This window comes from Bacillus rossius, chromosome 1 (genome assembly GCF_032445375.1).
Source record: "Bacillus rossius redtenbacheri isolate Brsri chromosome 1, Brsri_v3, whole genome shotgun sequence".
Lineage (NCBI taxonomy): Eukaryota > Metazoa > Arthropoda > Insecta > Phasmatodea > Bacillidae > Bacillus > Bacillus rossius.
The window spans coordinates 310,623,908-310,647,230 of NC_086330.1; positions in this window are offsets into that span (position 1 = coordinate 310,623,908).

Sequence of the window (23,323 nt, forward strand, 5' to 3'; positions counted from 1 at the left end):
ATGTTTGAGGATCAAAAATAATTGCATAACTACCTTAGTAGGCATAATATAAAATTTGTTAAGACATTCAATTCTGAATGCATTAAGTTAAAAACATTCAAATATTTTCGCTGTATGGAATATAATAAAATGTTAAGTATATATTTTTTTTAATATTGGCGAACATATAGGCTGTCAAGTAGGCTACATTAAGTTCTTAAAAAGTTGCAGGAGTTTATAGAAGTTTCCAAAATGTTTTCAGAAAAAAATAGGTTCTTCTAAATCTACCTATGCATGTAGGCTGTACTGAAAAGGATTTTTTTATTTTCAACAAATATTACAAATTTTTTCTGCATACCGCTTCCATACTCCATTGCCTGAACATACTTTTGCAATCTACTCACAACCCTCGGCGGTAATGCACTACACCTCAGGAGTGTACACTGGGCGACTACAGCCTGCCAACTCTGGAGCGTGCTCATTACAAATCCAGGTGTATTGTTAACTCAACACAATATCAATCATTACATCCTTCCTTTATTCCGCTTTTACACTACTCGCCTCGTATATCCGTTTGGCAAATATTTTCAAACGCAAATTATATTTTTTATTGCCTCGAGCAGTTAAAGATAATGTGATTTCTTAAAAGTATGTGAGAATAAAGTTTAATTATTTAAAATATATTTTGCCGATACTTTAGTTTCAAATAACTCTTTCATGACTGTATTTTACTAAATATTTTTCTCTTGCAAATAGCATTTGAAATATACCGAGCTCACTTCAACCGCAGCAGTATGCTGATGTCCTGAAAAATTCCTCATTGAATAAATTAAATATCCTTGGTTTTCCTTTCACCTGGATGCTTTAGACGTTTAAGATAAAATTTTACTTTCAAAAAGTGACCCAATTAAACAACATCATTCTGGGAGTTAGTTTAATTAAATCTTTTTAAGGGTAGAGAATTTATTCAATAATCCAGAGAATTTTCTCTCTTTTGGATTAATATCAACTCGCAAGTTAATTGAAACGTTATTATGAAATGGAGCGTGATGAATAAGAAAGAAGATGATTTGTAACAGATATTCGCGGAAACTTTTGTTACCCACCTATTACGCTTAAAAGTGAAGTGTCAGTTGGTTTGAGACGAACAATGAGGTGAGTAGCTAATACATTGAAAAACGCACAAGCTGTAAAACCTACGTGAATAAAAATAACAGTCTTTGAGTTTGTATTACTGAAAAGGTTCTGAAATTAATTTTACATTTGGAGGGTAACAATTCACATTACAGAATCTTTTTTAATCCAGGGTTATAAACAAGGACATTCATTGGAATATGTTAGGGTTTTTATAACACTATTTTACTGGGAAAGTGAATGCAGTAAAATATGTGCACGTGTCGTCTGTTTCATAGCGATATTCGAACATTGAATTTTTTCCTTTGACATTTGAACGAGGTTGAACGGTATTTTTCCTTATATATATATATATATATATATATATATATATATATATATATATATATCAGTGGCGAGGCGTGAGGTTTACATGAGGAAAAGCAACAACTCCGTTCACCCCAAAACACGGTGGAGGGGGGGGGGGAGGGTCCGGGGGCCCTCCCCAGAGAAAATATGGATTTCAAGGTACAAAAGGGTGTTATTTAAGTAGTTTTCTTAACTGAAAATTGACTATTCCACAGGTAGAAAAATTGACTTTTTTTTAAATTATAAACTATTTTTGAAAAATAATAATGTTTGGCATACATTATTCTGATAATAAAATACCTACTCTACATTATTTATATACTAAGTGGGAGTGTAGTATCATCGATATCTGGTACAAAATATATAAACAGACAACACATGGCAAAGTAAGTACTTAAAATAAAGAGAAGAAGCTCATAAAAATGTACTAGAATAGTAAAAATTAAATGTTGGTATTTTTTGTACCAACACAAAAGAAACTATCTTCATACGTGATCAGAAACTCTGTTAACTGGTACGTGGTTATTCACAGTCACTCCAGCGAGATTGCAACTCTCGAGCTGGGATCCCGTATCCGCCACCCGCGGGACGCGGTCGGTAGCAGTTGGCGCTGCTAGGCCGCCTCCCGTAAGCCCACAAATCCCCGACGCACTGCCAGCCTTTGGTTACCCAATAGGGCGCAGGAAATTCCCAGCCAACAGCCCGCGAGAGAGATGCGCGCGCCCCGAGAGACGACCGCCGACTGAAACGCCACCTCGCCACCTGCCGTGGCGAACTGTAGCGGACATAGCCGAAGCAGTCGGCGGAAGAATTCCACCGTCTGCTTCGGACATGTTCGCTTTAGTTCGGCAAGAAAGCGCCACCTTCGTAGCTTCTACCACGTGTTTTTACAGCCAATCCCCTCCTCGAACCTTTGTACCATGCCACCCCCCTTCCAAAAGGAAACTACTGCGGCAGCCTTCCTGCTGAAAGCGGTCCTACCAGCGCTTCTAAACCTAGCAACGCTTCTAAAACAGCATGTTTTGTGTGTCGACGAGTTCTTTTCTTATAGCGCACAGCGCACAGTATTGGGTCCCAAGAAGATAATGTAAAAAATACATACACCTAACTGCACGAGCCAAAGTAAAATACTATTCTGAATAAAATATTTATTTAAAAAATTGTCTGCAAACTGCTTGGGCAAGCACTGCTTGCCTTGCTTGCCCTGACGAGACGCCACTGATATATATATATAAGTAAATATTTAAATATTAAGATAATGGAACATAATGGAATATATATGGTCGCTTTTTTCAATTATTTTATTTTGATTTTCATTGAAAACTATGTACCAATTTTTTTTTTTTGCTTTAATTCATCAAACGCGGCAAATTTTTTTTTTTGCTTCAATTAAAAGCTTTCACAATATGTTCTCATAATACACTTTAACTGGAAGAAGTTTAAATATTTGCATCAAGAAAAAAGCAGGAAAAAAAGTAATCATTATAAAAGCATTGTCTGTTATTTAAGCATTGGCTAAAGAATATGAAAAAAAGACTCAGACGATCAAATGTAAACGATTCTCAGCTTCTAGAACCTTCATTTTTAGCTCAGGTTGACATACGGTGAACATAAGGATACAAAATTTCACCTCCCTGTAAACATTCTGATAACACTAGTCAGTAGAATATATAAAAGGGGGTACTGGCACGGGCGCTGGCACGTGGAGCCGGGAGTCGACTGCCATCTTGGATTGTGACGTCAAGGCAGCCATCTAAGATGACCTTGACCTTGGAAACCATCTTGGATCCGCCATCTTGGATCCGCCATCTTGGATGACATCATAACCGCCATTTCGTTTTCTCGAGCATTCCGCCATTTTGTTTTCCGCCATTCTGAATTATAATGTCACCGTTTAAATTTCCGTTAAGGCCACCTGACGCCGACCGCCAATGCTCCTCTGTCGCATAGACCGCTATGCCTCATCAACGTCTCGCAAAAGCGTGTGCACCGAACGCGCCCGTGCGCGCAGCAAAGTGCAGTTCGTGCGACGAGGCGAACGCCATACAACGAGTGCTACACCGGCGCAAGGATCCGGCCGGGTGTGGCATATCCTTCCGCCGCACTACAACAAATTGTTATAATTATGTTTTTCCACAGGATTTTATTAAACATTATTTTTTATTAATTAATAATTAAGTCTTTGCAAAATCATGTTTCAATGTGCGATTTGTCCCGAACCTGGCCGGTTCAGTTTCCCGCGAAATTCACACGTTTCCGCGGGAGGGCTGGCGGGGGAGGGGGGTCGCGCGCGGCGACACCGCTAGTGTCCTTCGAGAGCTCAACCAGGCCGGCAGCCTGCGCGCAACGCGGAACCTTCAACCTTTGCATTCACCGACATGTAGTTTTCCATAGTGTAATTTCTTTTCAACCTTTTGTACAGTTCCGCGGTCGGCCTAAATTTACCATGAGGTACTTAACTTAATTCAATCAGTGCTCCGAGATGAGTGTTTACGTCATACGTAAGTACTGTGGGGAGAGTATGTGTTTTTACGTCGGCGCTTCACGCCCAACCTAGCCTACAGGCTACTTAGTTTTGGCCCGCACGGGGCAGCCAGCAGGCGACACGTGCCATCCAACTTAATAACGATTCAGTCCCTGGGACACACCTAGACACCACGTAGAGTCGCCGGAGACACGGGCCTACGTGTTGCTAGCCCAGTTTATCAAGTGTAATGTGTTAGCGGAATAGTTGTTCGCCTAAGTGTAATTCGTCATGTCAGGGCTTATGTATCACCGTCGTACTGCAGTGCACCACCAAACTTAATAACGATTCAGTCCCTGGGACACACCTAGTCACCACGTAGAGTCGCCGGAGACACGGGCCTACGTGTTGCTAGCCCAGTTTATCCAGAGCTAGGTATTAGTGTAGTGTATTGTGCTTCAAAATATCGTGTGCCATGTCAGAGTGTCTTTTGTAACTTTCGCGTCACGTATACGAGTCTGCCCCTCACGCGCATAAGAATCGTGAGCCGCCGCTGAGGAAGTGAGCTGCGCGTGTGACTAGTCGCGTCGGGCAAACCGTTACGGCCAGAACGGGCAGCACCATGTATTGGGCTGTGCTGTATTAAATTCACCAACTATCTGAAGAGGTTTTGTGTTATTATTCAGGCGTCCCGAGTGGCCTCAACAGCTCGGGGGGCCCTACTGCGTTGACCCCTACCTCTAGCCACAAGGCCGAACCTTCCCTGAGATCACGAACTGAACAAAATCACGTCTAAATACTCAGAGGTAGCGGGGACGGCGTCAAATTGGCGCCCGACTAGTGTGGCTTTAATTTTCTAAAAATTAATTTCCAAATTTTGTTTCAAATTTTTCAAATTTTTTCTCAAATTTTTCAAATTTTATACTTCAAATTAGTGTACCAGTAAGGGCTCGCGTAGGAAGTCGGGAATCGCGCGGAAACGGACGCGACGCGCAGACAGCCAAAGGAGCGGGCACCTGGCGATAGGCGCGCGTCAAGTTACACGCCAGACGCGCATCAAGTTACGCGTCAGGCGAGATAACGGCTGTGGGAGCGGAAGTCCGCGCGCCTCGCTCACGGATCAGGTGGCGCAGCTGCGCAGCTGCTACGCGCCGAACAGGAGCACGAACATGAGCCGTGACGGAGCGGTAAAGATAGACATGGAAGGGGTATGCCACGCATGCCTTCTGCCAGGGTTGCCAATAAATCATGCCGCGGCAGGGGTTTTCGCCACCTGTACCTGCGACACAGATAGGAAGCACAAAACAGACTTTGACGACAGAAAATCAGGGCCGACGTCTACAATTCAGTGCGGCGCGAGGGGATGTCATCGGCGGCCCGATGAGGTGGCGTTCTGCCACCAGTGCGGCACCGTGAGGCACCGCTCGTGCACCGAGGCCCGGGAGTTCCTTAACTTCCGGAATGGGCTATTCATGTGCCGCGCGTGCGAGCTCGCGCTGGACAGACCGTCAGCGACGCCGGCGGCCCCTGTCGCACCGCGCCCCGGCGGCACCCTCAAGCTGCCGGAGTTCGGAGGGCAGGAGCACGAGGACCCCGCAAAGTTCCTGCGGACATGCCGAGACAGGCTGGCACGATACGCGGTGCCTACAGATGAGTGGACGGAGAAGGCGTGCGATCAGCTGAGGGGGTGTGCCCTTGACTGGTGGACCACAGCCGGAGAATACGGCATGGAGTGGGGTGACTTCGCCAACGGACTGGAGGAGCGTTTCAACGACGCCCGTGCCCGGGCCCGGTGTCAACAGTCACTGTTCTGCCGGCCTCAGGAGGCGGGGGAGAGCGCGGAGGCCTTCATCAGGTCTAAGGCGCGGCTCCACCGACGGCTGGCGGAAGGGGAGGACGACAGCAGCATGCTAGGGGTAGTCGTCCAGCTGATGCTGCCCGAACTGCGGCCATTCCTTAGGGCCGCCACCGACAAGGGACTGGAGACGTTCGTGCGGTTGGCGAACGAGGTGGAGCGCGACGTGCAAGCTGTCCGTCGCAGCCGCGAGCCGCCCACCCGACGGCCAGGTGCGTCGCCACCGATGTTGGCGGCCCCCGAGGTCTCCAGGGCTCTGGTACCGTACGTGGAGCCAGTGCCGAGGCAACAGGGGGAGCAGCCGTATCGACGTACCGCACCCAGGGAGAACACCGGGGCACCAAACCAGGGGGCTCCGCGCTGCAAGTACTGCCGTGAGGAGCGGTACCACTGGCACGACGTCTGTCCCACGCGGGCAGCTGTCTGGCAAGCCCGTGGGGCGGGCGGCCTTACGTCGGGAAACGCCCGCTAGGGGGTAGTGCCATGGCTGGCCACTGTCCCTGGAACCCTAGCCCGGCCTCCACTGTCACCCCGGCGCGCCCCGTCAGGACGGACGGGCGCGGCGCACTCGACTCGTCAGCGGCCTGCACCGGGTCGTCGGCGAGCCGCACCGGACACCAGGTGGCCCCGGCGACACCGGCAGCACCTGCGGTGTCCGCTGACACACCGGCACGCCCCGTCAGGACGGACGGGCGCGGCGCACCCGACTCGTCAGCGGCCTGCACCGGGTCGTCGGCGAGCCGCACCGGACACCAGGTGGCCCCGGCGACACCGGCAGCACCTGCGGTGTCCGCTGACACACCGGCACGCCCCGTCAGGACGGACGGGCGCGGCGCACCCGACTCGTCAGCGGCCTGCACCAGGTCGTCGGCGAGCCGCACCGGACACCAGGTGGCCCCGGCGACACCGGCAGCACCTGCGGTGTCCGCTGACACACCGGCACGCCCCGTCAGGACGGACGGGCGCGGCGCACCCGACTCGTCAGCGGCCTGCACCGGGTCGTCGGCGAGCCGCACCGGACACCAGGTGGCCCCGGCGACACCGGCAGCACCTGCGGTGTCCGCTGACACACCGGCACGCCCCGTCAGGACGGACGGGCGCGGCGCACCCGACTCGTCAGCGGCCTGCACCGGGTCGTCGGCGAGCCGCACCGGACACCAGGTGGCCCCGGCGACACCGGCAGCACCTGCGGTGTCCGCTGACACACCGGCACGCCCCGTCAGGACGGACGGGCGCGGCGCACCCGACTCGTCAGCGGCCTGCACCGGGTCGTCGGCGAGCCGCACCGGACACCAGGTGGCCCCGGCGACACCGGCAGCACCTGCGGTGTCCGCTGACACACCGGCACGCCCCGTCAGGACGGACGGGCGCGGCGCACCCGACTCGTCAGCGGCCTGCACCAGGTCGTCGGCGAGCCGCACCGGACACCAGGTGGCCCCGGCGACACCGGCAGCACCTGCGGTGTCCGCTGACACACCGGCACGCCCCGTCAGGACGGACGGGCGCGGCGCACCCGACTCGTCAGCGGCCTGCACCGGGTCGTCGGCGAGCCGCACCGGACACCAGGTGGCCCCGGCGACACCGGCAGCACCTGCGGTGTCCGCTGACACACCGGCACGCCCCGTCAGGACGGACGGGCGCGGCGCACCCGACTCGTCAGCGGCCTGCACCGGGTCGTCGGCGAGCCGCACCGGACACCAGGTGGCCCCGGCGACACCGGCAGCACCTGCGGTGTCCGCTGACACACCGGCACGCCCCGTCAGGACGGACGGGCGCGGCGCACCCGACTCGTCAGCGGCCTGCACCGGGTCGTCGGCGAGCCGCACCGGACACCAGGTGGCCCCGGCGACACCGGCAGCACCTGCGGTGTCCGCTGATACACCGGCACGCCCCGTCAGGACGGACGGGCGCGGCGCACCCGACTCGTCAGCGGCCTGCACCGGGTCGTCGGCGAGCAGTACCGGACACCAGGTGACCCCGGCGACACCGGCAGCACCTGCGGACCGCCTGACGGCAGCGGCAGCGCCCCGGGAGCAGTGTGGTGAGTCGTTCCAATTAGGGCAGTTGGGACCTGGGGCGGGGCATTTACTCCGGATTCCCGTCAGGATGGATGGACAGCCGGTGCATGATCTTGTCGACACGGCCGCCAGCCACACGTATGTGTCGGCTCAATGCTCGAGCGTACGGGACATTGTCTCAGATGTGGAGGAGGTACAGTTAGCGACGCAGGGGGCGACAGCGCGTATTGTTGGCCGCTCGAACATCACCCTCTCCATCAGGGACCATGTTAGACACACAACAGCACTAGTAGTAGAGGGACTACGGGAGATGCTGATCCTAGGTCTGCCTTGGCTGGCGCAGGAGGACGCCACTGTGGAAGTCAGGGAGGGGAGGTTGCACGTTGGCCACCACGAGCGGCGCACAGTTTACAGCCTGGGCTATCGGCCACCCGCCGAGCAGGGGACACCCATCACGCTCGCGGACTTGAGGAACGGTGTGCCCGCTGCCCATGTAGAGCTCATAAACAATGTCTTGTCTCAACAGCCACAGGTGTTTGCGGCCACAGATATGCTCCGCCGTACCACAACCACGGAACACACCATCCCCACCCGACCTCACCAACCCCAGTTCGTAAAACCATACGGGTTCGGACCCACTGAAAGGCACGTCATCCAGACCCAGATCACGGAAATGTTACGCGATGGAGTCATTCAACCCAGTGAGTCGCCATACAACTGCCAGATTGTCATGGCGAACAAGAAAGATGGCTCCATGCGTTTTTGTGTGAATTTCAAACCAGTCAATTCAGTAACCATACCCGCCCCACCACCGCTCATCAACATAACAGACGCTTTGGCGGGGCTGGGCGACGCCCGCATCTTCACGTCCCTGGACCTCAAGTCCGGGTACTGGCAGGTGCCGGTACGTCCAGAGGACCGCCCGAAGACCGCGTTCACTGCCCCTGACGGCCGGCGTTTCCAGTTCTGTGCCATGCCGTTCGGGCTGATGGACGCCCCCGCGACCTTCCAGGCCATGATGGTGCGTGTGTTAGACGGGTACGCGGGCGAGTTCGCCGCCGCGTACCTGGATGACGTCATCATCTGGTCACGGTCGTGGGAGGACCACGCCCGGCACCTCGGCCTGGTCCTTGAGCGGCTGGCCAGACACGGCCTCACGTGTGCCCCCCAGAAATGCCACGTGGGCGCGGCTGAACTGGAGTACCTAGGGCACATGGTGGACGCGGAGGGTTGCCGCCCTCTGCCAAAGCACCTGAACCTTATTGAGTCCAAACCCGCCCCTCGAACCCGCAAGCAGCTGCAGAAGTTGATGGGCCTTCTCAACTGGCTGCGCTCGTTCATTCCGCATTTTGCCAGCGTCACCGCCCCGATGACGGACTTGCTGTCACCCAAGCTCCGGTTTCAGTGGACCAGCGAAGCGGACACCGCCCTGGATGCGGTGAAACAGCAGTTCCGCGAGTGCCACCAGCTCGCCCGTCTGCAGCCTGACCTTCCCCTGTTCCTTCAGACAGACGCCAGTCAGGAGGGGATGGGGGCCGTCCTATACCAGGTGGGGGACAAAGGCGTGCGCCGGGTGGTGGAGTACGCCAGCGCCAAGTTCGGCCAGCCCGAACGGCGGTACCATGTGAACGAGCAGGAGTGCATGGCCGTCGTTTGGGCTATGCGCCGCTACCGCCACCACCTGGAGGGCCGCCGGTTCACGCTGCGGACGGACAGCCAGTGTCTCCGCTGGCTGGACTCTGCCCAGGGCCGCAAGTCGAAGTTCACGAGGTGGGCGTTGATGCTCTAGAACTTCGACTTCGCGGTCGAGCACGTCCCTGGACGGGACAACCAGTTCGCCGACGAGTTGTCGCGCCATCCCGACCCACACAACACGTTTCAGGATGACCAGGACTGGGAGGGGCTGTTGCCACCAGGGGGAGTCGCGCCGCCGGTCACTCCAGGGGAGGCGCCCGCAACTTTATTCCACATCCCAAGGGCCCCCGATTATCCCGCCGTCTTGCCTGTGGAGACCCTGAGCGGATTAGTGGAATTCGTGAAACAGGCCCAGCGGACAGACGACCCCACACAGGCCGAGGTGCGGTCATGTGGGGAGCAGGTTCACCCCTACCACAGGTGCGTGGACGGGGTGTTGGAGACCCGGGTACCAGGGGACATGGACGCCTGGCGCCTTCATGTGCCGCTCGGTGCCCGCGAGCAGGTCATGGGCTTCCACCACACGCACGAGCTGGCGGGACACCCAGGTGCGCACCAAACCCAGTTAGACATCCGTAAGACCTTCCATTGGCCGGGGGTGACGCGGGACGTACGGGACCTGGTGCGGCGCTGCCAGCAGTGCCAGCAGAGGAAGACGAGGCGGTCTGACGGGGTGGAGCAGCAGCGCCCCCGACGGCCCCGCGACCCGTTTCACACCCTGGCCCTGGACATAATGGGGCCCTACCCGCGGACCACCCGGGGAAGGAGGTTCTTGGTCGTCATCACAGACATTTTCACCCGGTGGGTCGAGGCCTTCCCGGTGTCCAACGTGCGCGCCGGAACCATAGCCGCCCTGCTGGACCACGAGATATTCCCGCGGTATGGTTTCGCGCGCGTGCTGTTGACGGACAACGGCTGTCAGTTCAGCGGGAGGCGCTGGAGAGCTGACTGTCGCCGTTGGGGTCTCGACCACCACACCACCCCCATTTACCATCCCCAGGCCAACCCCACTGAGAGGCGGAACCAGGAGGTCAAGGCGCAGCTGCGGCTGAGGTTGGGGGACGACCACTCCAAATGGGACGTCCACCTGCCGAAGCTGTTGTATTGCCTCCGGCGCCGCACCAACGCTGTCACCGGTCATTCCCCTGCCGAGCTTCTGTACGGGAAGAACTTGGCTTTGCCCGGGGAAAGCAGGGTGGCCGATGTTGCCATGGGCACGGTGGCGCGCCCCAATCATGAGGAGGGGAGGGAGCACGCCAGACAACGGCAGGCCCAATTCCTGGCGGCCCACACGCCCATGACTAGTCACCCCCCACCCCCCATCCAGCCAGGTCAGCTGGTATATGTCAGGCAGCACCACTTGTCGTCCGGGGCGCGTAACTTTTGTGCGGGGTTGGCGCCTCGATGGTCGGAGCCGCGGGAGGTCCTGTGGAGGACGGGCCCCTCATCCTATGCGGTCCGGACGCCAAGGGGACGGCCCGCTAAAGTGCACCGGGACGACCTGCGCGTAGTCGCGCACGGGGTCAGAGTTGGCCCAACGACCCCCTCTTCACCATCCCCCACACTCCAGGAAGCCACAGATACGCCGCGGGAAGGAGCAGCACCTGAACCCACCACCCGGGGGGACATGCACACGGGCGACACAGACGTGGGTAGCCCTGATCAGGCACATGAGTGCAACCAACCCGACCTCCGGGACACCCCGAGCAGGTCCCCGGTGCCGCTGGCCACAGTTCCGCACGTCCCCGAGGAGGTGGGGAATCCGTTGGTCTGGTTTCCTGACGAGGAGGGGGAGGAGGTCTGTGAGGAGGAGGACGTCGAGCCACTGTGGCCGCTGGACCTCAGCCTGGCGGACGCCACGTTCCGGGTATCCGTGGACGAGCCCGAGGAGGGGGAGGAGGAGCCGGACAGTAGGGATAGGCGCCCCACCCGCAGACGTCGGGCCCCGGTCAGGACGTACTGCGCGGACGACAGCGAGCCGGTAGAGTTCACTCCTGTCCCCGCCGTGGAGGCGAGCTGCCCGACCACCCAACCGGACACGAGGGGACCTACCACACTCTGCACAGTGGAGACCCCTACCAGCACAGTCCCCACCACACGACCACAGAGGGCCCGCCGACCCCCGGCCTACCTGGCGGATTACGAGTGGTCCAGGTCCCCGTCGAGCTACTCCACCCGGGCGCGGCTCGTAAGGGGCGATCCAGGTGTGCCAACACTCGTGGCCGGACCCCTATCATTCCCCCCGCCCACGTCATCCATTCCACCACCCTGCCACACCCCGACCACACTAACCCCCCCACCCACTTGTCACCATATTGAGCTAGAAGAGGCGCACGTCGCTGCCCAGTCCCAGGGGGGGAAAGGACACGGGTCAGGGCGTAACCCCTTATCATTCATTGAGTGGGAGAGGTATTCAGGGCAGAATGTTTACATCACAACACACCACCACTCCGCCGCGTAGTGTAGGGCTCGCAGTGCGGCGAACGTCAGTGAAGTGCTCAGCGTGTGAAGCGAGGCGTTGATGCACATAGCGGTCTCAGAGAAGGGGGGGCATTTGACGCCGACCGCCAATGCTCCTCTGTCGCATAGACCGCTATGCCTCATCAACGTCTCGCAAAAGCGTGTGCACCGAACGCGCCCGTGCGCGCAGCAAAGTGCAGTTCGTGCGACGAGGCGAACGCCATACAACGAGTGCTACACCGGCGCAAGGATCCGGCCGGGTGTGGCATATCCTTCCGCCGCACTACAACAAATTGTTATAATTATGTTTTTCCACAGGATTTTATTAAACATTATTTTTTATTAATTAATAATTAAGTCTTTGCAAAATCATGTTTCAATGTGCGATTTGTCCCGAACCTGGCCGGTTCAGTTTCCCGCGAAATTCACACGTTTCCGCGGGAGGGCTGGCGGGGGAGGGGGGTCGCGCGCGGCGACACCGCTAGTGTCCTTCGAGAGCTCAACCAGGCCGGCAGCCTGCGCGCAACGCGGAACCTTCAACCTTTGCATTCACCGACATGTAGTTTTCCATAGTGTAATTTCTTTTCAACCTTTTGTACAGTTCCGCGGTCGGCCTAAATTTACCATGAGGTACTTAACTTAATTCAATCAGTGCTCCGAGATGAGTGTTTACGTCATACGTAAGTACTGTGGGGAGAGTATGTGTTTTTACGTCGGCGCTTCACGCCCAACCTAGCCTACAGGCTACTTAGTTTTGGCCCGCACGGGGCAGCCAGCAGGCGACACGTGCCATCCAACTTAATAACGATTCAGTCCCTGGGACACACCTAGACACCACGTAGAGTCGCCGGAGACACGGGCCTACGTGTTGCTAGCCCAGTTTATCAAGTGTAATGTGTTAGCGGAATAGTTGTTCGCCTAAGTGTAATTCGTCATGTCAGGGCTTATGTATCACCGTCGTACTGCAGTGCGCCACCAAACTTAATAACGATTCAGTCCCTGGGACACACCTAGTCACCACGTAGAGTCGCCGGAGACACGGGCCTACGTGTTGCTAGCCCAGTTTATCCAGAGCTAGGTATTAGTGTAGTGTATTGTGCTTCAAAATATCGTGTGCCATGTCAGAGTGTCTTTTGTAACTTTCGCGTCACGTATACGAGTCTGCCCCTCACGCGCATAAGAATCGTGAGCCGCCGCTGAGGAAGTGAGCTGCGCGTGTGACTAGTCGCGTCGGGCAAACCGTTACGGCCAGAACGGGCAGCACCATGTATTGGGCTGTGCTGTATTAAATTCACCAACTATCTGAAGAGGTTTTGTGTTATTATTCAGGCGTCCCGAGTGGCCTCAACAGCTCGGGGGGCCCTACTGCGTTGACCCCTACCTCTAGCCACAAGGCCGAACCTTCCCTGAGATCACGAACTGAACAAAATCACGTCTAAATACTCAGAGGTAGCGGGGACGGCGTCACACCTTCTTGAAAATCTTTATTAATTATCGGATTTTAATATAAAAATTAAAATTTAAAAAATTAAATAATCATATTTTGATCAGAAATATTTTAAAAAAATACCGCTGAAATTTACACTACGGACACCATCTTGAAATTAAGTAATTTTTATGTTAGAAAATCAGGAAAAATTTTAATATTCATAAAAAAATCAAAAATTTAATAAAAATATTATAAAAAGTGTACAATTAAGCCATAGAGCTTGGAGTCCTCGGTTCGAGCCCGGCGAGGTCAAACAAAAAAAAAAGATTGCGACATATCCTTCCTCCATGAAATCCACCGGCAGACTGACCTCCCACCACTTATGCCAAGGTATATATATCGTCAACTTGTTTGATGTCATGACCGCCAACTTGAAAATCAGTAATTATTATCCGATTTTAATAAAAAATTCTAAAATTTAAAAAAATTAATTAAAATTTAATAAAATATTACTTAAAAACCACTGTTTCACATATCGTTATGGTCGCCATCTTGAAAATCTTTATTTTTATCCGGTTTTAGTGAAAAAAGTTCAAAATTCATCAAAAAAAACTTATAAATATACTGATTGATTAATTCGATTCCCGTCCTTGGTTTTAACCCGGTAAGAGAAAAATTAAAAAAAAATTACAGATCATTCCTTCTTGGAATCCACCTAAAGACTGACCTCCCAACACCAATACCAAGGTATATATCGTATGTTGATATGAAGTCATGTCCGTCATCTTGTCTTCGTCCGCTGGAGCCCCCATCTTGTTTTCGTCTGCTAGAGTACGATAACACCATGTTGGTGTAATTTTTTGTTCACCATACCTTTGACCTCGACTGTTGGCATTTAACTTTTACCTTGACCTTGAACTTTGACCTAACCTTTAACTTTGACCTTGACCTTAAACTATGATCTTGACCTTGAAATTTTACCTTGAACTTTGATCTTGAACTTGAAATTTTACCTTGACCTTTGACCTTGATGACCATCTTAGATCCGCCATTTTGTGTCCTGTACATGCTACCAGGAGCGATAGTTAACATATATCTTCGCTAGAGGACATTGCCACCATCTTGATTTCGTCTGCTGGCGGATGCCATCTGATGTGTGCAATTGTCTATTTGAGTGCAATTACCATCATAATTGTTTAAGTTTAACACGCTAGAGTGCAGTAATCATTTTTTATTACTGAGGCGTACGCCATCTTGAAATTTGGGCACCATCTTGGAATTGTGTAATTACTTAGCTAGAAAATCGGGAAAAAATTCAAAATTCATCAAAAATATTACTGATTAATATACATATTTACTCGATACTTGGTTCGATCCTTGGACGATATAAAATTAATTTAAAATATCACAAAAGTGACAGGTACAAAAAAGAAAACACTACAACTTCTTTTACAAATGTAATATCTATTACTTAATTGCTATTCTACTACAGGAACACTTTAAAAAGCTAACAAGCTTATAAACATTTAGGCCTGCATAGGCATGAAATTATTAATTATTAGCTCCAATCGGTTTATACTAGACAGAGACCAGCCATGACCTTTACTGACATAGTCCTCCTCTTCGTGACAGAGTTTCTGAACACCATGGTTAACAATTTGATTCACATCGTTAGAACTTAAATTACTGCAGCCGATGTCTTGAATGCACACTTCTTCACTTTGTCATTGATCGGATATGGCTTTCCATATATATAGTCCAACCACAAGTTATATTTTAATGGACAGTTTGTTGCTGCGTCATCAGTAAACTGATTGAATATGTCCTGTCTGATATCATCAAGAAAAGTACAAATGTCCTTCGACTCACTTATCGTATTTAGATAATAGTATTCTTTCAATGTTCCGCGAAATGCAGACTGCGCCAAGTAGAATCCATTATCCTTCATCTGTAATGCACCGAACTTAGTGTTAGGTTTAGTTCCATGTCCAGGCACCATAGAAATCGGTTGCTGCACATCGGTTTTCTTTCTTGTACGCTTACGAGTCTCCAATCTAAAGCGAGGAGTCGAAATTTCTGCAGGTAGTTCAGCAGTAGGCGCACGGACTTCACCTTTACATTTTTTTTCGCATGATATCGCAAACTGTCAATGCGTGTAAACCAAACATGGCACTCATCGCAGCGAAACTTTATACGAGAAAGATTCTTCTTGCATTTGCTCCGCTCATGTCTTCATGCATCATAGGTAAAAACTATCGACGTATCACATTAGCTGCAAGAATACCGTGGTGATGAAGACGTTCATTTCAGACCCGATCTAGATACTGACGTTGCCGCAGTTGTAACATTTCCAGGCATACTCTTTTAAACATCAATGCATCGTTGTTGTATAGAAACCTTTACTTTCTGCCGCACAGCAGGACCTTTGCATGTCTTCATGTGCGTTTTCATATTATCTTTTCTAAGAAACTGCTTATGACATTTCTCATAACCAAACATGTTGCGAGGAGGATTCTTAGCACATTCTCTCTTCTCGTGTTGACGAGCATTGCTGATGTTTGACAAAATCTTGTCACAGTAAAAGCCCCGATGTTCTTTAGTTGTTGACGTATCACCAGCCATTGAAGTCTCCGTCGAGGGCGAAACAGCGTTCGCCGAGGTTTCCTGTGTAGTCAGCACTAAAGTCATTAAGTTCTCTTCCGCTGGTGGTACCACGACTGTTGACGTCAGTAGTATACGAATGTATGTTCTGGGACTGGCTTCTGGCTGTGGATTGATGATTGTCGACCGCCATATTGGATTGTGACGTCACGGCGGCCATCTTGGATGGTTGTGATCTTGACCTTTGACCTTGACCTTGAATTTGATCCTCAAAAATCGCCAAAATCCGCCAAAATTGGGCAAAATTTGCCCAAAATTCCTCAAAATTCGCCAAAATTTCCATTTCTGTGGAAAAAAGTTCCGCCAAAAAATCTCAAAAAGTTCCACAAATTAAAAATTTCTCTTTTCGAGGGAAAAATTTCCCGTTTCGAGGGAAAAATTCCCGTTTTTAGTCCTTAAAAATCCCAGCGGCTGAAAATTCCTAAAACTGGCTTAAGCATCCTTAACTCAAGCCAACATTAAGCCATTTATAGGATTATGACGTCACCGTTGCAATTTCCGTTACGCCCTCCATCTTTAACTTTTTTATTTATTATCCGATTTTAATGAAAAAAATTTTAAAATTCATAAAAAAATTAAATTAATAAAATTTTAATATATTTTTTATAAAAAATATACTTTTTAGACACGGAGTTCGGAGTCCTCGGTTCGAACCCGACGAGGTCAAAAAAAAACTAAAAATGGCGACAGGCTCCTTCCACCACGGAAGTCACCTACAGACTAACCTACCACCACCAATAACAAGGTCAACTAGTATGATGTCATGTCCGCCATCTTGTCTTCGTCTGCTGGTAGCCATTATCATCTTGTTATCGTCGGCGAGAGTGCGCTGACACCATGTTAGTTTAATTCTTATCCGCTAGAGTGCAGTAATCATTTATTATTGCTGTCACCCGCCATCTTGTCATTTGGCCGCCATCTTGGAATCGTGTAATTATTTAGCTAGAAATTCGTAAAAAATTCCAAAATTCATTAAATAAATCACTCATTAATTTACAGATTGATTCGATCAGTTTCAGTCCTTGGTTCGATACCCGATCGATGCAATAATGTTTAATTTGATGTAAAAAAATAATAATTTCATTATTCCATGTTCAACATTCTTAAAGAGACATTAAAACCTTTACTGTCATCATCATCCTATAAGCCACCAACACCAACATATTGGTAATTCATAATTTTAATGCTAGAGATTCGGGAAAATGTTCAGATATCATTAAATAAATTTCCAATCAATGTACTGATTAATTAGATCGACTTAGGTCCTTGGTACGATTCTGGACGATGAAAAAAAAATATCAATTTAACATAATAGTAACAGGTTCGAGGAATTAAACACCACAAGTTCTTTCACAAACATAATATTTATTACATAATTTCTATTCTACTACAGGATCACTTACGAAAGCCAGCAAATTTACAATCATTTAGTTCCGCAGCGGTGTGAAATGACTAATTCTTAGCTCCAATCGGTTTATACTAGACAGAGTCCAGCCAGAACCTTTACAGACATAGTTCTCCTCTTCTTGACAGAGTTTCTGGATACCGTTTTTAACAGTTTGCTTCACATCGTCAGAACTGTAAATTACTGCAGCCGATGTCTTGAATGCACACTTCTTCACTTTGTCATCTAACGGAAACGGCTTTCCATATAGACAGTCCAACCACAAGTTATATTTCAAAGGTCCGTTTGTCGCTACGTCATCAGTAAGCTGATTGATTATGTTCTGTCTAATATCATCAAGAAAAGTACAAATGTCCTTCAACTCACCGAACGTATTTAGATAATAATAGTCTTTCAACGTTCCACGAAATGCAGACTGCGCCAAGTAGAATCCATTATCGTTTACTTGTAATGCACCGAACACAGTCTTAGGTTTAGTTCCATGTCCAGACGTCATAGCAATCGGTTTCTACACATCTGTTTTTTTGCTTGTACGCTCACGAGTCTCCAATCTAAAGCGAGGAGTCGAAATTTTGACAGGTAGTTCAGCAGGAGCACAGACTCCACCTTTACATTTTTTCGCATGATGTCGCAAACTGTCAATTCGAGTAAACCATTTAAGGCACTCATCACAGCGAAACTTCATTCGAGAAGGATTCTTCGTGCATTTGCTCCGCTCATGTCTTCGTGCATCATGGGAAAATGCGAACGACGTATCACAGTAGCTGCAAGGATACCGTGGTGATGAAGACGAGCCTTTCAGACCTGATCCAGATACAGGCGTTGCAACAGTAGTACCATTTCCAGGCATACTCTTATGCAAATCGATGCATCGTTGTTGCGCCGAAACCTTTACTTTCTGCCACACAGCAGGACCTTTGCATGCCTTCATGTGCGTTTTCATATTATCTTTTCTGGCAAACTGCTTATGACATTTCTCACAAACAAACATTTTACGATATAGGTTCTTGGCACATTCGCTCCTCTCGTGTCGTCGAGCATTGCTGCTGTTTGAGAAAATCTTGTCACAGTAACAACACCGATGTTCGTTAGTTGTTGTCGATTCGGCATCCATTGAAGCCTCCATCGAGGGCGAAACGAAGTTCGTCGAGTTTTCCTGCACAGCCAGCACTACCGGCATTAAAGTCTCTTCTGCTGGTGGTATCGCGTCTGATGAAGTCTCCTCCAGTGTTGTCGCCGTAGTTGTCAACGGAATCTGCTCCTTCTCCGTCGTAGCTGTCGTCAAGGTTCCCGTAGTCGACGGTACAACCTCCATCGAGTTCGACGTTAAAGACGGTAAAGATGCCATCGAGGTCTCAAGAACAGCTAATTGACACGACTTATGCACCAGAAGAAACAAACTAGACGATCCTTACACCGCCGACGTCAGTAACAAACTGAGCGATCTACTGTCTAGGACTCGCTTATATACATGCACCGTATGGAATAATACGCTAGTCAAATCAAGAACCATTTACAATAATACTAGAGTCAAATCTACAAATTAAAAAAGAGGATCATTTGATCGAAAAAAAATTCGATCTCTCCAATATACACCAGGCTCCAAGAGCTACAATTCACGTCATCAGATCCATCTACATTTTTGCTCCTATGCTTCAATTGACCATTAGCTGCAAGCGCTCCAACAGCTCCATCAGCTCCAACACGTAATTTACGCAATGTACGCACAATACATGCAATTTACATGCAATAAATGTAATGATCACACAGTACACACAGGAAACGGAACGTTCACACAGTACACACAGGAAACGGAACGTATACACACAGTACACACATGAAACGGAACGTACACACAGTACACACACACAGGAAACGGAACGTACACACAGTACACACAGGAAACGGAACGTACACACAGAAAACGGAACGTACACACAGTACACACAGGAAACAAAACGTACACACAGTACACACAGGAAACGGAACGTACACACAGTACACACAGGAAACGGAACGTACACACAGAAAACGGAACGTACACACAGGAAACAAAACGTACACACAGTACACACAGGAAACAGAACGTACACACAGGAAACGGAACGTACACACAGTACACACAGGAAACGAAACGTATACACACAGTACACACAGGAAACGGAATTATCACACATACAGTAGCGGAAACACACAGGCTTAGTTGGAAATCAGAATACAAGAAATAAATACACTAAATTTTTACTTTCAATATTTAATTACTTCTCAACATTACACAAATACAAGTAAAAGAAGCCATTATTGTATGTAGCCGGCTTTCCTCAGTTCTTTGAGTATGAAGGATATTTCTTTGATGCACGAATAGTTTCCTGCACAAAGCGAGCCATGTAGAAGTCTTAGCCGGTCAACCAATATGTTTGGATCTTTCCATGATGTGTAATCAATCTCTTCTACAACCATCTTACTTGCTTGTTTATTATAAATACTGTTAATATCACAATCGTCCCAGTGATCATAATAAGCATTATCAGATTTATTATAACACGACGTTTCTATCGTTTCGGTCTCAGGACATCGCCACATTCTTCGATCTTGTCAGCTCTAGGTGCTTCATCACAGTCTATGCCTTTGTCAACAGCCTCAGAGTCACTGTAACAATCACTGTAGAAGACATCCTCTTCACCCAGATTACCGTATGAATTCGCTATCGATGATGTCGAAGTGCCTTCATCGTCTTCATGATTCCTTTTTAGGGGTCCATCATTTTTACAAAGAATGGAGGATCTACTGAATATAGGCTTGAATGTATTCTCACTTTTCACGGTGTTGATACTTCCATTAGTTTCAGTCTTCCCGAAGCCATTAGCTTCCTTCAATTTATGTTCTTCATCACGATCGGGTGAGCTAATACCATCACGCTCAGGACAAGGAAAATTATTGTCGTAATGCAGATCACTCTTCTTTAGTCTAGTGGATCCATCGGTGTCCTCTATGCCGTAAGTAGTCTTGACTTTACATGTTCTTCCATGTCTTTTTAAGCTGTCAATTCGTGTTAACAACCTGCTACAACGATTACAGCTTAACATGTTGCGTAGTGAGTTTCTAGCACAATCATTCTTCTCATGACGTCTAGCATTCCTTCTCATGGCAAAATCCTTGCCACAGTATCTACAGCGGCTTCCTTCCGATTCAGCTGCAGATAACAAACCACGATCCATGGTAGCTTCTGTGACTAATGTTAGATACAAACTAACAGTTTTCTACAATTGGAACCATTTCTTAAATAGAGTTTTTGAAATATTTCATCAGCGAGAGTTAAGTTATCTAATGCAAAGCAAATTGATGCAAGTAGTTCTGGCTGTCGTCAACAGATGTCGCCACGTGTTGCTTGCAGGTAAATAATATCTATTTCATTAATGTGGGATGCGGAACGCGCACTATCGATCGCAAAGGGAGGTTGGCTTCGATAGTATCCAAGGAGAAAAAAAATTCATCCTTCCTGCTAGTGCTTCTCAGATTTCTCACGGTCCGCCATTTTGGATTGTGACGTCACGGCGGTCATCTTGGATGGGTGTGACCTTGACCTTTGACCGAAACCGCAGGTATGATCGCAAGAACACGGATTAACCATCAAAATATTGATAAGAATAATCAGGAGCACACGGAGAAAACCATCATAATATTGGCAAGAATAATCAGGAGCACACGGAGAAAACCGCCACAAGTTTTCTTTGATATCATAAAAATACAAAAAAATTAAAAAAATTAATAAAAAATTAAAAATAAAAACGAAAAAAAAATTCAAACATTCTGGCTTGTACTAGAACTCTATCTTTGCTCAACAATGAGAAGTTCACAAGCCAGCAGAATGTTTGAATTTTTTTTTCGTTTTTATTTTTAATTTTTTATTAATTTTTTTTATTTTTTTGTATTTTTATGATATCAAAGAAAACTTGTGGCGGTTTTCTCCGTGTGCTCCTGATTATTCTTGCCTATATTATGATGGTTTTCTCCGTGTGCTCCTGATTATTCTTATCAATATTTTGATGGTTAATCCGTGTTCTTGCGATCATACCTGCGGTTTCGGTCAAAGGTCAAGGTCACACCCATCCAAGATGACCGCCGTGACGTCACAATCCAAAATGGCGGACCGTGAGAAATCTGAGAAGCACTAGCAGGAAGGATGAATTTTTTTTCTCCTTGGATACTATCGAAGCCAACCTCCCTTTGCGATCGATAGTGCGCGTTCCGCATCCCACATTAATGAAATAGATATTATTTACCTGCAAGCAACACGTGGCGACATCTGTTGACGACAGCCAGAACTACTTGCATCAATTTGCTTTGCATTAGATAACTTAACTCTCGCTGATGAAATATTTCAAAAACTCTATTTAAGAAATGGTTCCAATTGTAGAAAACTGTTAGTTTGTATCTAACATTAGTCACAGAAGCTACCATGGATCGTGGTTTGTTATCTGCAGCTGAATCGGAAGGAAGCCGCTGTAGATACTGTGGCAAGGATTTTGCCATGAGAAGGAATGCTAGACGTCATGAGAAGAATGATTGTGCTAGAAACTCACTACGCAACATGTTAAGCTGTAATCGTTGTAGCAGGTTGTTAACACGAATTGACAGCTTAAAAAGACATGGAAGAACATGTAAAGTCAAGACTACTTACGGCATAGAGGACACCGATGGATCCACTAGACTAAAGAAGAGTGATCTGCATTACGACAATAATTTTCCTTGTCCTGAGCGTGATGGTATTAGCTCACCCGATCGTGTTGTAGAACATAAATTGAAGGAAGCTAATGGCTTCGGGAAGACTGAAACTAATGGAAGTATCAACACCGTGAAAAGTGAGAATACATTCAAGCCTATATTCAGTAGATCCTCCATTCTTTGTAAAAATGATGGACCCCTAAAAAGGAAGCATGAAGACGATGAAGGCACTTCGACATCATCGATAGCGAATTCATACGGTAATCTGGGTGAAGAGGATGTCTTCTACAGTGATTGTTACAGTGACTCTGAGGCTGTTGACAAAGGCATAGACTGTGATGAAGCACCTAGAGCTGACAAGATCGAAGAATGTGGCGATGTCCTGAGACCGAAACGATAGAAACGTCGTGTTATAATAAATCTGATAATGCTTATTATGATCACTGGGACGATTGTGATATTAACAGTATTTATAATAAACAAGCAAGTAAGATGGTTGTAGAAGAGATTGATTACACATCATGGAAAGATCCAAACATATTGGTTGACCGGCTAAGACTTCTACATGGCTCGCTTTGTGCAGGAAACTATTCGTGCATCAAAGAAATATCCTTCATACTCAAAGAACTGAGGAAAGCCGGCTACATACAATAATGGCTTCTTTTACTTGTATTTGTGTAATGTTGAGAAGTAATTAAATATTGAAAGTAAAAATTTAGTGTATTTATTTCTTGTATTCTGATTTCCAACTAAGCCTGTGTGTTTCCGCTACTGTATGTGTGATAATTCCGTTTCCTGTGTGTACTGTGTGTATACGTTTCGTTTCCTGTGTGTACTGTGTGTACGTTCCGTTTCCTGTGTGTACGTTCTGTTTCCTGTGTGTACTGTGTGTACGTTTTGTTTCCTGTGTGTACGTTCCGTTTTCTGTGTGTACGTTCCGTTTCCTGTGTGTACTGTGTGTACATTCCGTTTCCTGTGTGTACTGTGTGTACGTTTTGTTTCCTGTGTGTACTGTGTGTACGTTCCGTTTTCTGTGTGTACGTTCCGTTTCCTGTGTGTACTGTGTGTACGTTCCGTTTCGTGTGTGTGTGTACTGTGTGTACATTCCGTTTCATGTGTGTACTGTGTGTATACGTTCCGTTTCCTGTGT